The following is a 13714-nucleotide window of genomic DNA, read 5'->3' on the forward strand; positions in this document are numbered from 1 at the left end:
GGGGGGAATCTAAAGCTACCTCCTGGAGATGAGGGTGGGAAGGGGAGGAAGAAGAACACCGCTGTGTGATCCTGAAAGCCACTAATGAGGATACCCATACAAAGGATGGAGCCCTGAGTCCTCTCTCACCAAAGCCCCTCTTCTGTGGTTGTGTATCACACTTCCCAGAATGCAACACACCTACCACTGCCACAAGGCTTCCTCTTGCTTAACCTCACTTCTCCACAGTCATCTAAATTTTTTCAATGACACAGCTTCTCTTTTCAATGACATAGCTACTTTTTTTTAATGACACAGCTACTTTTTTCAATGGCATAGCTACCTTTTTCAATGACAAAGCTACTCTTTTCAATGACATAACTACTTTTTTCAATGACATAGCTACTCTTTTCAATGACACAGCTACTTTTTTTCAATGACACAGCTATGAACATAGATACTTTTTTCAGTTCACCTTTGTCAGGCTGTGGCTCACAAGTCTATGGATTGAATCACCCACATGGCTCTTAGACAAGAACCAACCATATCTCTCTCGTTTCACTCCTCATTGTAGTAAGGCCCTTAAGAGTGGGCTATGGCACACCTACAAGTGCATATCATGTTTTACTACAGGAGCAACACAAACACATCATGAATGACTCTTAAAACTGCTTCAGGCTAGAAGTTCTAGACAGAGCAGTATGCCAATATCCGCATTGTTACTAAGAGCTCCCCTCACAGTTGCCCTGCCTGAGGTTTTCTTCCTGAATCATAAAGGTGAAAAGCCTCCAAGATACCAGGAGCGCTGCCCTCAAAGGGACAACTTGCTTAGCAGGTCCTTCTGTGTAACTCTGGGCTCATCTACAAGGTCCAACCTCCAGGGCAATCATTTTCCCATACACTTGGCCATAACCAACTGGGATGGGTGTTGGAGACTTGTCAGGAGCTGTAGAAATGGGGTAGCTGGTGTCACAGTGCCTTCTACTCCACCCCTGGTGTCATAGTGCCCTCCCTGGTGCGACAGTACTCCCCCACCTCAGCCCTGCAATAGTTGGTGCCTGGGGCTCCTTCCTTCCCTCAGGTCTTAGGTACCAAGCATTGTCTGAATTCCTGAATGATGCTCTCTTTCCCCTCCAAACTCAGGGTGCTCCTGAGTCTCAGTACCCACCATTCACACTTCAATTTTCCCAGAACCTACCCTGCCCTTAACCTTGGCAGAAGCAGAAAGGACGCTCCTCTGTTTGCAGAAGCAGAGGGACCTCCATACGGTTCAACCCACCATTCCCAGAAAACATTTTTTTTTTTTTTTACGATTGTTCTTTTCTATTAACCCAGGGAAGCCATTTTTAACTCGATATTCTCTAACCACAGAGTACAGCTGTGCTGGCTCACACCATATCGGGCACTATGGGTAATCGAGGGGTGATTTAAAATGTATGGAGGAAGGTGCAAAGGCTACACACAAATGGTACATGATTTCCTGTAGGGATATCTGAGGGTTTGGGTATCAGAGGCTAAACTGGAACTAAAACCCACAGACACTGAGGGCCAGTGGTAGGAGCCTCCCACCTCCAAGACTGGCAGAAGCTATGTCAGGAAAGCAGCCTCAGAAGCTCAGACTCTTCCTAGAAGAAGCCCTTCTGTCTTTTCACTCGGACCCTGCGCTAGGGAGTCTCATTACTCTCTTTCTCGGAGGACAGGCGGGCCTCAGAGGTTCCTCTTTTGGAATGTAGCTCTCTTCAAAAGAGCCAAGGTCCCTGATTGGATGGTGCTGTGTAGAAGTGCTCTGTGGTGATGAGCTAGGGCTGGAAACCACCTCGTTTTCCCACTCTCCGCTCAGGAAAAAGCTGATCAGGTCTTCAAACGTGCCACCAGGCTGGGAAGTGACTCTGATAAGTGACTCTGGCCATAATGTGTGTACAAACTGACAGAATGGGACCCTATAAACCCAGTTTGCATCTAGAAGGCACTTCTGGGGAAGGGTTTTTAAGATTTCTTATATACTTCTGTGCTTACGCTCCACACAACAGCGAAGTTCCGTGGAGCCAAACGTAATTTTAGTTTGAGTCATTACCGTAAAATCTAAAGCCTAACGCTGCCGCCCATTTAAAAGCATCATCATTCTCGGCGAACACAAATATCTTCCACTGCCAACACAGACTTTGCAATGCCGAGATGTGCATTTGAAATGGGAAGTTAAATTATTCCAGGGAATAAAATTATCATTAGGAAAGTTTCCTAGAGCAATTACGGTAGCGGCAGATTTTTAAATTATCATCTAACAGGCTGCTGATACCAGATAAATTAGAGTAAATCAAAATAAGATTAAGTGCGTAAATAAGGCATCGCCTCTGTGCCACTACAAATGTCATTCCACGGACTGGGTTTTACTCAAAACGAGAAACATTCGCCACAATTGTCTTTTTTTTTTTCTTTTTTAAATTTCCCTCCCGAGTTTCATGCTATTTTCGTTCCCTTGTAAGAGCACAATTAAACCTCAGATTTTAGCTCACACACCAACCAACAAAATCCCTTTTGTCTGTTTATTCATTTAGAAAGCCTTACGTCCTAAGTATAAAATCCCCACACCACCCAAGGAAATGGTTTGCTCTCCTCAATGTTACAGCGTCCATAATCGAAACCCCTTTTGCATCTCATAATAAAACGCAATCAGCGTCGTACCCCAGGTACACATGAAATTTTTACTTTAAGGCATTTATTACAAGATTAGTTTAGGCTATAAACTTGGGAAGAGATCATTCCAAAAGAAATGCAGAAGCAGTAACTTGAGTGTGCAGAAGTCGCTCTGGAACGACATTCATTTGGCAAAAGAGCCAAGCTCCGCCCTAAGCCATGACTTCCTCCCGGAGCCTCTCTGATGTCATTAACTTCGACCTCTTTTTTTTTTTATCATCAATCTTAAATTAATTCCCCAAGAAGCTTGCAGCAGGTTGGCTGGGGGAGGGGATTAGATATAATGGTTTATGCAGAAAAAGCAGCTTTTGATTCAATGCCATTACAACATGATCCTTACCCACAGACTGTCAGATGCCAAAAGCCCTTGCCTTAGATGCGAATATTGTTTATTTTAAAAAAGCTATTATCATGCAATAAAATAGGATGGGGGATTATTCGTGTTCACAGTTACTTCATGAATACTCAGTATGGCTCAGGGCCACAAAACCATGGGTTTGGGGTTTTTTGCTTTTCATTCTTTTTGGCTGTTTGTTTTGTTTTAGGGTTTTTGTTTTCATTTGCTCCAATGTAGCTGCTTAAGGCTTTTGTTTTGGGGTGTGGAGCGGGGAGACAAATTTCTACTACAGTGTGCTAAAATGAAACCTTTCCATACACGGACACAAAGGGCTTCACTGACAGTCAACTAGTAATCCATATGCATACTTTTTTTTTTCCGCTGTAACATTGGCGGGTTTTTAACCAAAGGGGCTCTGTTACTTTCTGTGATTTAGACTAGCCGTTGTACGGAAAGAAAACGGGGTTATTGAAGACGTGAGCTTCTAACCACTCCACTTTTCGGAACAGCTCAAGAGACAGCTTTTGGAGCAGCAATGGAGAGTGGAATTTTGTAACAGGGACCCCCTCCTTCAGCATGTGCCCCTACCCCTTGATGGGTAAACAGTATCCCAGCATCGAACTCACAGGCTCACTGGAACACAGGCTTGGGGTCCCTGCCCTGTGGACTGTTCTCCAGAAGAGCTTTGGGTCATTAATTGTCTGACAAGTGGTCGAAGATTACAATTCCAGAGCATCTTGCTGCTGTCCCCAGGCAGCGGTTAGAGGCAGATAAGACTCCTTAAAATCCATCCCAGGAGCTCTGCACTCCGTCCCAATTTTACGTGCCGTTTTTCAGCCTTGTTTCTAGGCTTCCTGTTATCGTTACACGTTCTTCTCCTGGCAGAAGTGAACTGCAGTCCAATTTTATTACTGGCAACTAGATTACCACCTACCTAACACACATGTCCTCTTTTGAGATTATCTCTGCGATAAGGTAATGGTCATCGATTCCTTTCTTACTGTTACGTGCTCCTCGTACAGACCAATCATCGCTCACCTTGGCTCCTGGCTCTGGGGAATCCTTACAGGCAAACTCCAAAGAAACTGGTAGCCTTCAGAGCACCATTTCTAAAGGTTTTCCTGTTGCAGTCCCTGGATCTGGCAAGGGATGGAGACAGTAATGCTGTGCTGTCCTTGTACATAAGGAACTTTCTAATTTGTGACCTATAATCCCAATTATATTTGCAGAAACCCTGCAACCCACTTTCGCAGACTCATCTCCATAGTAAAATGAACAGCGAACTGACCCTCAATGTCTCTTCATCCTTCTTGTAAAACAAACTAGATCCAGACAGAAACAAAGCATTGAACAGTACTGGCTCAATCCCTAACACATTTACTCTCATCTTCAGGAATCGCTAACCTCCTCTGGGGCATCAAAACGCAATGCCCATATATGAGCTGAAGTTTCTGTCTATGCATTTCTTAAAATCAAATCAAGGGGCTGGGGATTTAGCTCAGTGGTAGAGCACTTACCTAGGAAGCGCAAGGCCCTGGGTTCGGTCCCCAGCTCCGAAAAAAAGAACCAAAAAAAAAAAAAAAAATCAAATCAAAATAATGACCCCCTACTGAACTAGGATGTTGGTCGGGCCAACACAATGGCAAAGGCTTGGGCTTTCCCAGTACAGTCCATATAGATCCAAGGATACTGGATAGTACCTGGCGATGCCCCGGTGATGAAGGAGTCCTAAAAACAAGGTAGCTGCTTGTCTTCATTCCCCACAGCCTATGGAACTGGGCCAGATGGTCAATAGTACGATGGTACTGTGATTGGATTATGCTAATCATTCCAAGGGCAACCATGACTGGGTTGTGATTCTACTGGGCTGTGAGATGACATCACTGATCCCAGGCCTGGGAGAGTCTAACCTGTCCTCCTGGTAAACATGGGAATTTGTACAGACGCCATGAAAAGTGAGATGGACGACGACACAAAGTAAACTGGAGTGAGATTTCCATGCAGCCACCCCATCTGTCTCATTTCTGGATACACATTCAGGAGAATGGAGGTGGGTATCTCAAAGAGAATATCACCCCTAGACTCTTTATTCCAGAACTGTTTCATTGTCCAAAGTATGAACTGACAGCTGATGGATAAAGGAAGTGTAGTATAACTGGGGGGCACAGCAAAGCCCCATCAAAAAAGGGATATATATATACACACACATATATATGTATATACATATATATATGTGTGTAGTATACACATATACATACACACACACATATATATATAATGTACACACACACGCACACACACAGCAGTAAGTAAAGGCAAACCAAGAACAAGTTGTTCTCACATGAGCTAAGTTTTTAACTCTTAAATCCCTCCCTCCAGAAGGACCACAAAATGCCAAATCACCAGGACACCAAGGAATAGGCTAGTATCATGTCACAGTGGCCAACCGCTAAGAGCAAGAGGACTCACCATGATGGTACTATTTAAACCGAGAAATTCTAAGCATGCTCCTGCTCCTTGCCGCCACTTAAGCCAACCTGACGTCTAAGGTCTAACAGGTTTAGCTTCTGCACGTGCATACTGAAGATGACTGCCTGCCCTCAGAGTGGGCCTGACTTCACCCGGGAACCTTAAAAATGCCTATTTTATATCAACGGTTTACAACTGAACTAAAGAGGCCAGCCATTTCGACAGCCCTACTGTGTGACAATACAACGGGTCCCTTGGGGAGCCATCTTTAACAAACTGTGCAGTTTAAACACCCTACACTGTGGAGAGCAAAACTAAGCAGAGGCGGTAGAGCTCACCGAAACAGTTGTCCCGTGCCCTGGGAAAGTGAGAATAAGTCAGGTAGAGCCCAATAAAGTCAGGAAGCAGAACAGAATGAAATTTAAGACACTGCCGGCCTTCTCCTTCATTGCTGCTACTTTGCAAGAAAAGGTTGTCAATAGTGAATACATAGAGCCCACAAGCTTAAGTAAAATCACCAGTTAGTATATTTCTATGCACTAGCTCTTTAACTGAAATATTTAATATAACTCCTTAGGCGTTGCTTTGGAATACTTCTTTATTCAAGATATTTAAATATATACCGGCTGGAACTAGTTTATAATTAATGGAGACCCTAGCATTCAACCCATCAGGCTTGATAAAACATCTCTAAACCCAGCACTCTGGAGACTGAGGTAGAATTGCCTTCAGTATGAAGCCAGCCAGAGCAAAGTGGCAAATTCAAGAGCAGCAAAGGCAGCTTAGAGGGGCTGGAATGGTCAGGGTAGAGCTCTTGGCCTACAGAAAGAAACCTACCAACCATGACGGCATCTCATTCCTCCACTTACTAGTTTGTGGCCCAAGAAGGATATAGAATCATCTCTTCCTCTTCTAGAAAAGAAAGAACTGTTACCAGATGGTGGAGGTAAGGCATGTGTGTATGCACGTGTGTGTGTGTGTGTGTGTGTGTGTGTGTGTGTGTGCATGTGTGTCACACACACAGCAAAATTAGGAGGAGCATCAGAGGAAGTCAGTTCCTTTTTAAGGGAGTTTGAGGTCTCTGGCATGGGTCAGACTTTTTCTGTGACCTCTGCAGTCTATACATCTGTAGCTTCCCTTGACCTAACCAAGCACTCCACACTTCATTCCAAGACCCAAAGGGTCTGCAGCAGCCAGGGAAAGAGCTAGGGGTGTGGGGGAGGCATGGCGGCCATGGGGCTGGTTTGGCTTGTGAGTGCTAAGCCAATGGCCAAGGACAGGTGTGGCCAGAGACCAAAAACGGCAAGGAGAAGAGGAATGGCCAATCCATGTGGATCTGCACAATCAGGGGAGACTGTGCCCAGGACAGGACTTTAACATAAGAGAAGGGCCCATTCCAGTATCTTCAATGAGGACCTACACTATAAGGCTGAAGTTTCTCCTCCAAGCAAAATGATGAATTTCCTAGGTAAAGCACCAGAGAATAATAGCCTCCTACGTGCATTAGTGACTTGTGCATGTGCAACTGCACAAAAGGGATGTACAAGAAGCTGGGAACAGCATCCAGTGGTGCATACCTCTAATCCAGCACACGTAGGGCAGAGGGAGGCCAGCTTGATTTATGTAGTGAGTTCCAGGCTAACTAGGACCATATTGTAAGACCCGCTTTCAAGACCTAAACACGGGGCTACGGAGATGATTCCGTGAGGAACGCACTTACTATGGAAAGCAAGGGGAACTGAGTTTAAATTTCCAGTGTCCATCTCAGGGGAGGGGGGTTGAGTTTGGTATAGTCATGCATGGCTCTCACATCGGCATCAGGAGGCTGAGTCAGGCCAATCCCTGTGGGCTTACTAGCCAGTCAGCCTTCCCAAAACAAAGAGAAGCCAAGGTTCAGTGGGCGGCCTTGTCTCAAAACCTAAGATGGTGAACAGAAGAGGGAGGCTCCCAGCATCCTTCTCTGGCCTCTGCTTATATGAACATGGCACACATGCATGCACACACACACATATCACACACTGACAAAACCCAGAACAACTGCAGGTTACTGCTGTCATGTGGGGTTGGTATCTCTATGTCCACATGAAATACCACCTCTCACAAACGTAAAGGCCCAAGAACACAATGCCTTACATTCCCACCCCATGACAACAGATCTTTATTTTGTGTTGGAATGGTTCGAGTATCCATCGATCAGTGGCGAATTCATAACACACCAGGTCCCTTGGAGACAGAAACCTGCCACCTTGCCTGCTGCATGCTGCCTCAAGCAAACTACTGCTCAGATCACTGCCCTTTGGCTTCAGGGAAGGGGAGGCCATTATCACATTGGGAAGGCTCCCAGGTGGAGTCATGTGCCTTCGCTGCCTCCACTGCTGGCCTCTGCCTTTCCTTCCTCAGATCAGAAGAAGGCAACATTGTAACTGGACAAATAAAGCCTCAGTCCAGAGCTAAGGAATGTACAACAGTCTTCTTTATTTGAGGCACACAATCATAAACAGATGTTTAAAAAAAAGAAAGAAAAAAATCTTAATTAGATCTCTGAGCAAATAAAACACTTCCAAGCTCTGGTCCCACAATTCCCTGTTAGCCAGGCTTGGAACCACACCTGCAAATGTACGTGCGATATTTCATACACAAAATAAAGGAGAAAGCCTGGCACAGGAAAAGGCATTCATCTTTCAGGAATCCATACAGTGTGTGGTCTAGTGTTAACGCATGACTCAGAGCCATCCACAATGTGCCAGTGCTACACCAATGCTCTCCCACTTGGTATCATCTAAGGCAGAGCGAACTCAGACTTGGATTCTCTCTTTTGCTGTCCCTGTGTTGTCTGTCGTCCCTGTCTGTCTGTTGTGTCTGTCTGCTGTGTGAGTCTGAACCTGTACCTGCCTGAATGAATACCATACCATAGGTAACACATGTAAACACATATACATAACTCTTGGGTTGGGGCATAAAAGAATTTATAACTTAAGATTATAGCTAAGTATTAGCTTAGGTTATAAATGCTGATTACTTGAGAAATCCAAAGCAAGTAAGGCTGGTTCTTACATTATTCTCGTAAAGGCAGGTTAAATAAATAAGCTGAGTACACAGCAGGTTAGCAGTCTTTTAAAGATTTATTATTTAATGTATATGAGTACACTGTGACTGTCTTCAGACACCAAAAGAGGGCATCAGATCCCGTTACAGATGGTCGTGAGCCACCATGTGGGTGCTGGGAATTGAACTCAGGACCTCTGGGAGAGCAGTCAGTGCTCTTAACCACTGAGCTGTCTCTCCAGCACAGTTAGCAGTCTTTTAAGTGTCCCCAAAGAGTACTGACTTTGGCTTTGAGGTCCAGCAAAAGTTCCAGCCTCTGAGGACGTAAGAGCTATTTTATCATGATATGTATTGCTCTGTTACCGTACACCTTCCTACATGTCTGACTTGACTTACACACTAGTCAGTGCTATGTATATTGTATGAGCAGAAATCAACAGAATGACTTCATCAGATGCTCAAGAATGCAGGGAAGAGAAGAATTATTTAGGTTTTCGACTTGTTGGGTTCGGATGAAAAAATAATTTAAGCATCTAAGTGAACAGAAGTCCTGGCAGGCCCAATATTGAAGAGTTTTCAGGGAAGTCACCTCCTGGCTGGTCCTACCGCTGCCTTCCATTAGCAACCCCACTCTCAGCATTAAGGATAGACGGTCGCTTGCCTGGTTTTCTTTCTATTGCTCTGATTCACTCACCGGAAGTAACTCAGCAAAGAAGGGGTTGTTTGTTTGTTTTTTTTTTTCATCTTACCATTTCATGTAATGGTGCCTCGCTGAAGGAAGTTGGGGCAGAAACCCAGCAGAGACCATACAGGAGTGCCGCTCACTACCTTGTTCCCATGGCGTCTTCAGGTTGCATTCTTATGGAACCCAGCGTCACCTGAGGAGAACAGCACTAACCCTAACTGTGGTGGGCTGGGCTCTCCCACATCAATCCTTCATTAATAAACGCCCCTGAAGAATGCCAACGGGACGATCTGACAGAGGCACTTTCTTCTCAATTAAGGTTCCTTTTTCCCAGATGACCCTATCTTGTGCCAAAACTTAACCAGCACAGAGTCCTTCTGGTGTGTCTTACTGAAAAGAAGGCTCTGTGCTGCTGCTGCTGCTGCTGCTGCTGCTGCTGCTGCTGCTGCTGCTGCTGTTTGTCTGTCTGTTGTTCACCAATGGCAGGCCCATTGGGGAAGCCAACTGGCTTGAACTTTTTTAATGGAAAGGCAGAGGGAGGATAAAGTGAGAGCACTATGTACACTTTGTGTGAGCAAAGAGGAGCATGGGTGTCACTCACATCGTGAACTGTACGCACTCGAGCTTACCTGAAGGACGGCCCCCACTCCCAAGGGAGCCTGTTCAGGTTCTCCCTGATGTCCCTCTTGTGCATCCCCTGATGCCTAACATTTTTCTCATCCTAAGGGGGAAACTTTAGAGACTGGATGAAGGGACGGATGTCATCTTGCTGGAGAAACCAGTTCCCAGCAGGGATACTCCAAGGATGGGGGAGACTTCTCACCACCCTACCCTGAGAGTTGTGCATGGCTTCCTAACCCACCCCCACTTTGGGGGCCATCTTTGTATTTCCAGGAGAATCCCTACCTAGTTAAGGGCAGAGTTTCAAGTTCTTCCACTCTGATACCATAGGTCCCACACACCCCTGCCTGCATCTCCCTTCACCAGAGCACATCCTGCTTGCCGCTACCTCCTCTGTGCGTCTCTTCACTAACAAGTAGGTATCTGTGAGCCCCAGAACCCTCACACTAAGAGTGGCAGAGGCCTGGATATCCAACAGGTGGGGACATGGAGAACTTGTCCTTTGGAGACCAGCTACTGGTCACCATGGGGGTGACAGCTGTGAATCCAACTGAGTTGTTCTGATAGAGAGTGGGTTATCTGAAGCAGCAGACTGGAAAGGGCTCCCGAGGAGAAGCTGGGGGCTGGGGAGTGACGGAACGGGAGAGACCCTTTGGGTTTTCCTTTGTCAAAGATCAGGGTACCTGGAGGAAGAATTCAGCCACAGGTGAACAAAGCCAGAGAGAGGAGTAGTGAGTCTGTGTCTTAGAGAAGGGGACAGTGTGGGTGTCAAGAACAAGTCACCAGGAAGCCCATTTTCTCTTCCTGCTTCAGCCCTCTGCTTCCTCTGCTACAGACCAGCACAAGTACCTCAGTCATGGCGGCCTGCCACCCTTAGGAGGTGCTGAATGTGTATCGATCTCTTTGTAAACCACTTCCGGCTGTTGGTTTTACCCAAAAAATGTCCAGTGCTGCTGTTGAAAGAACTCACTTGCTCTCTTTTACACAGTGTGCCTGTCCACCCCAAAATACCCCAAAAGCTCTTATCAGAGAAAGTTCTGGCCATGTTGTGTGAGCTGTGGGACGTGTGACCTCTCTGGCAGCCCCAGCAGGGGTAGAAGAGACACACGGGGTTTACTCAGCTGCCTTGTTGGATGGAAGATGGAAAGGGTTTCATCGATGAGGAAAGGAGAAGGAAGAGGAGAGGGGGCAGCTGGAATGGGCAGGGCATGGAATTCAATACTCCCTAGAAAGAAATGGGAACTGTCAAGACTTTCAGTTCAGAATCAGAAAGCTGGCCCCAGACCTGACTCATCGGTAACGTCACTGGCAAAACTGCTCGAAGCACAAGAGACAACATAGCTTAGCAGCTTACAGGTGCCTTCCTAAACACCCCGAAAGTGTCCGCCTTTTCAAAGTGTGATTTTTGTGCTCTAAAGACTTAACAACAGTAAAAAAAAAGACCACCATTGTTTAGTTCATTCTTGTTTTAAAATGAACACCCTCACAAAGGGAAGGAGGAACCGCTATCGGGGAAGATGCAGGGGCAGGGTGAGGTGGGCGGGGAGAGCACCCGGCTGCTGAGAAACTTTGGAAGGTGGACACCCACTGAAGAACACTTCCGTGAAGAAGCTGCTGAGACAAGAAATTCCGTTGAGAGCCAGAAGAGGACGGATAAATAAACCTTTCCTGAAAGCTGGGCTCCAGCAAGGTTAGGAGACTCTCAGAAGGTACTCCTGTTTGAGCGTCCCCGCAACACTGAAGCTGCAATGGTATCTTGGTTGGGGGCATTAAGGGGTTGGAACCAGCCTGACCAGGGTAACTTGTGGGGCGGGGTCTTCAGGAATAGACGGACTGAAGGACACCATGCCTCAAGGCAACAGAACTAGAGCCTTTTCAAAGGTCGGAAATGTGTAACAGGGTGTCCTGATTTACTACGAGGTGCCTTGTGCAACCCCAGCAAAATGAAATCCTCAAACGACAAAACAGGAGGAAAAACTAACCACACCTCGCAAACACGGCAGAGATGAGTGACCTCGGCGAGCGCAGCTCCTTGACCTTGAACCTGCAGAACTGCAAACCGACTAGACCTTACAGCTTCGCAGATCGCCCAGTCTGTGGCATTGAGAAAGAAAAATAAAACAGCAGCAGAAAAGGAGCTACCCAGGAGAGGAAAGCCTTTTCCCAATAACTGCAACGATAAATGTCATTTTCTCTAATAGCCTAGAACATGGTGGCAACAATCGAAAAGGTAAGGGAGGAAAATGGTTCTGCTTCTCTGGGCTTCTAAATGCATAGAGCACAGTTCTTAAGAGTCAGAACCAAATTGGAATTACGGCTTCACTCCCTGATGCCTTTGTCCAGTGCCATTCACATACACAGCGATTTCACAATTAAAAACATGATTAACCGTAGCAATCTTTCTCCAGCCCAGAACCAATTTATTGTAGCAGGGAATGTTGACAAAGTTGCTGAGTGATAAAGGGATGGATGCAAGGTTAACCAGGATCTGTGGATGACATTCCGAAGACCTGTCCCTGAGCAGTCCCCATTTACTGTCCCCACTTTAGCAATTTAAGTTTTAGGTTGGCAATGTGGGTGAACTTCTAGAGATGTTTGATTTGGATTTCAAATCCTTGTTATTTGCTTCCCATCAAAAATGAATAAATAAATAAACAAACAAATAAACAAATAAAGCAAGCAAGCAAGCAAGCACTCTCAAGAGCTTCTGGCTGGCCTCCCTGTGACCTCTCTCCCAGCACTCTCACAGGTGAGAACTCCTGAACACCCCAGTGCTTTGCTCAACTCTGCTCAGAGTATTACAAAGTCCTCAGTCCAGATTTTGGGTTGGTTCCACAAGTGAAGTGATTTAAAATGCAGATGACTTGCAAGGTGGTTTGAAAATACTAAAAAGAATGAAGGTCCCAACAGTCACAAAAAAGTAAGATAAAATAAAATAATCTCAAGGACCCCACAGCAGCCTGAAGAACACTCATTTCTGTCATGTTACAAAGTATGGTTAATTTTTTTCTCCTGTTTTATTGTTTGAGAATTTCATGCATGCCTCTGTATTTTGACCTCATTTGCATCCTCCTTGCCCTCCCCAAGAGTCTTCCTCACAAGTCCTCCCCTATGACTCCTCCCCTATGACTCCTCCCCTATGAATCCTCTCCAATGAGTCCTTTCCAATGAATCCTCCCCTATGAATCCTCCCCTATGAATCCTCCCCTATGAATCCTCCCCTATGAATCCTCTCCAATGAGTCCTCCCCAATGAGTCCTCCCCTATGAGTCCTCCCCTATGAGTTCTCCCCAATGAGTCCTCTCCTATGAGTCCTCCCCATCAATCTTCCTCATGATTCCTCCCAATAAGTCCTCCCCAATGAGTTCTCTCCATGAGTCCTCCCCAATGAGTTCTCTCCATGAGACCTCCCTCTCCCTTTACAGCCACTTTCCTCCCTTCAGTAAACTGGCTGAGTTTGCTTAGTGCTGTCTGTATGAGCAAGGGTATAAGACCATCTACTGGAGCATGGATAGTCCCTCGTGGCCAGCATCCCTGGGGAAAAACAAAATAAAACAAGTGTCCATCCCCTAGTCATCAGCTACCAGTACCTTCCCAGCCAGGGCTGGCACTCCTGAGCTCCCTGCTCCAGCTCAGATTTTGTCTGCCTCGACTTTGTGCAGGAAGGGCATTCAAGGGGGGTGGTGAGGGAGATAGAATACAAGTGAGATTATTTTTCCAAAACATGATTTAGTCTAAGTTTTCCTCCAAATTGACTACATCTTCCAAGATATAGTCAGGAATCTGGGAACGTGGCTTGGTGTGGTAAAGGGACGGCCACACATGTCTGACGGCCTGAGTTAGGATGCTCCAAATCCTCACAAAAAGCCAGAAATCATAGTATG

The 13714-nt window shown here is 45.9% G+C and overlaps 1 protein-coding gene across 3 annotated transcripts in view; it reads right to left on the minus strand.

Moving 5' to 3' along the window:
* Ptprm (protein tyrosine phosphatase, receptor type, M) overlaps positions 1-13714 on the minus strand; it is a 704621-nt gene that overhangs the window by 595713 nt on the left and 95194 nt on the right. The gene's annotated exons all lie outside the window — the stretch shown is intronic.

This window comes from Rattus norvegicus, chromosome 9 (genome assembly GCF_036323735.1).
Source record: "Rattus norvegicus strain BN/NHsdMcwi chromosome 9, GRCr8, whole genome shotgun sequence".
Taxonomy (NCBI): Eukaryota; Metazoa; Chordata; class Mammalia; order Rodentia; family Muridae; genus Rattus; species Rattus norvegicus.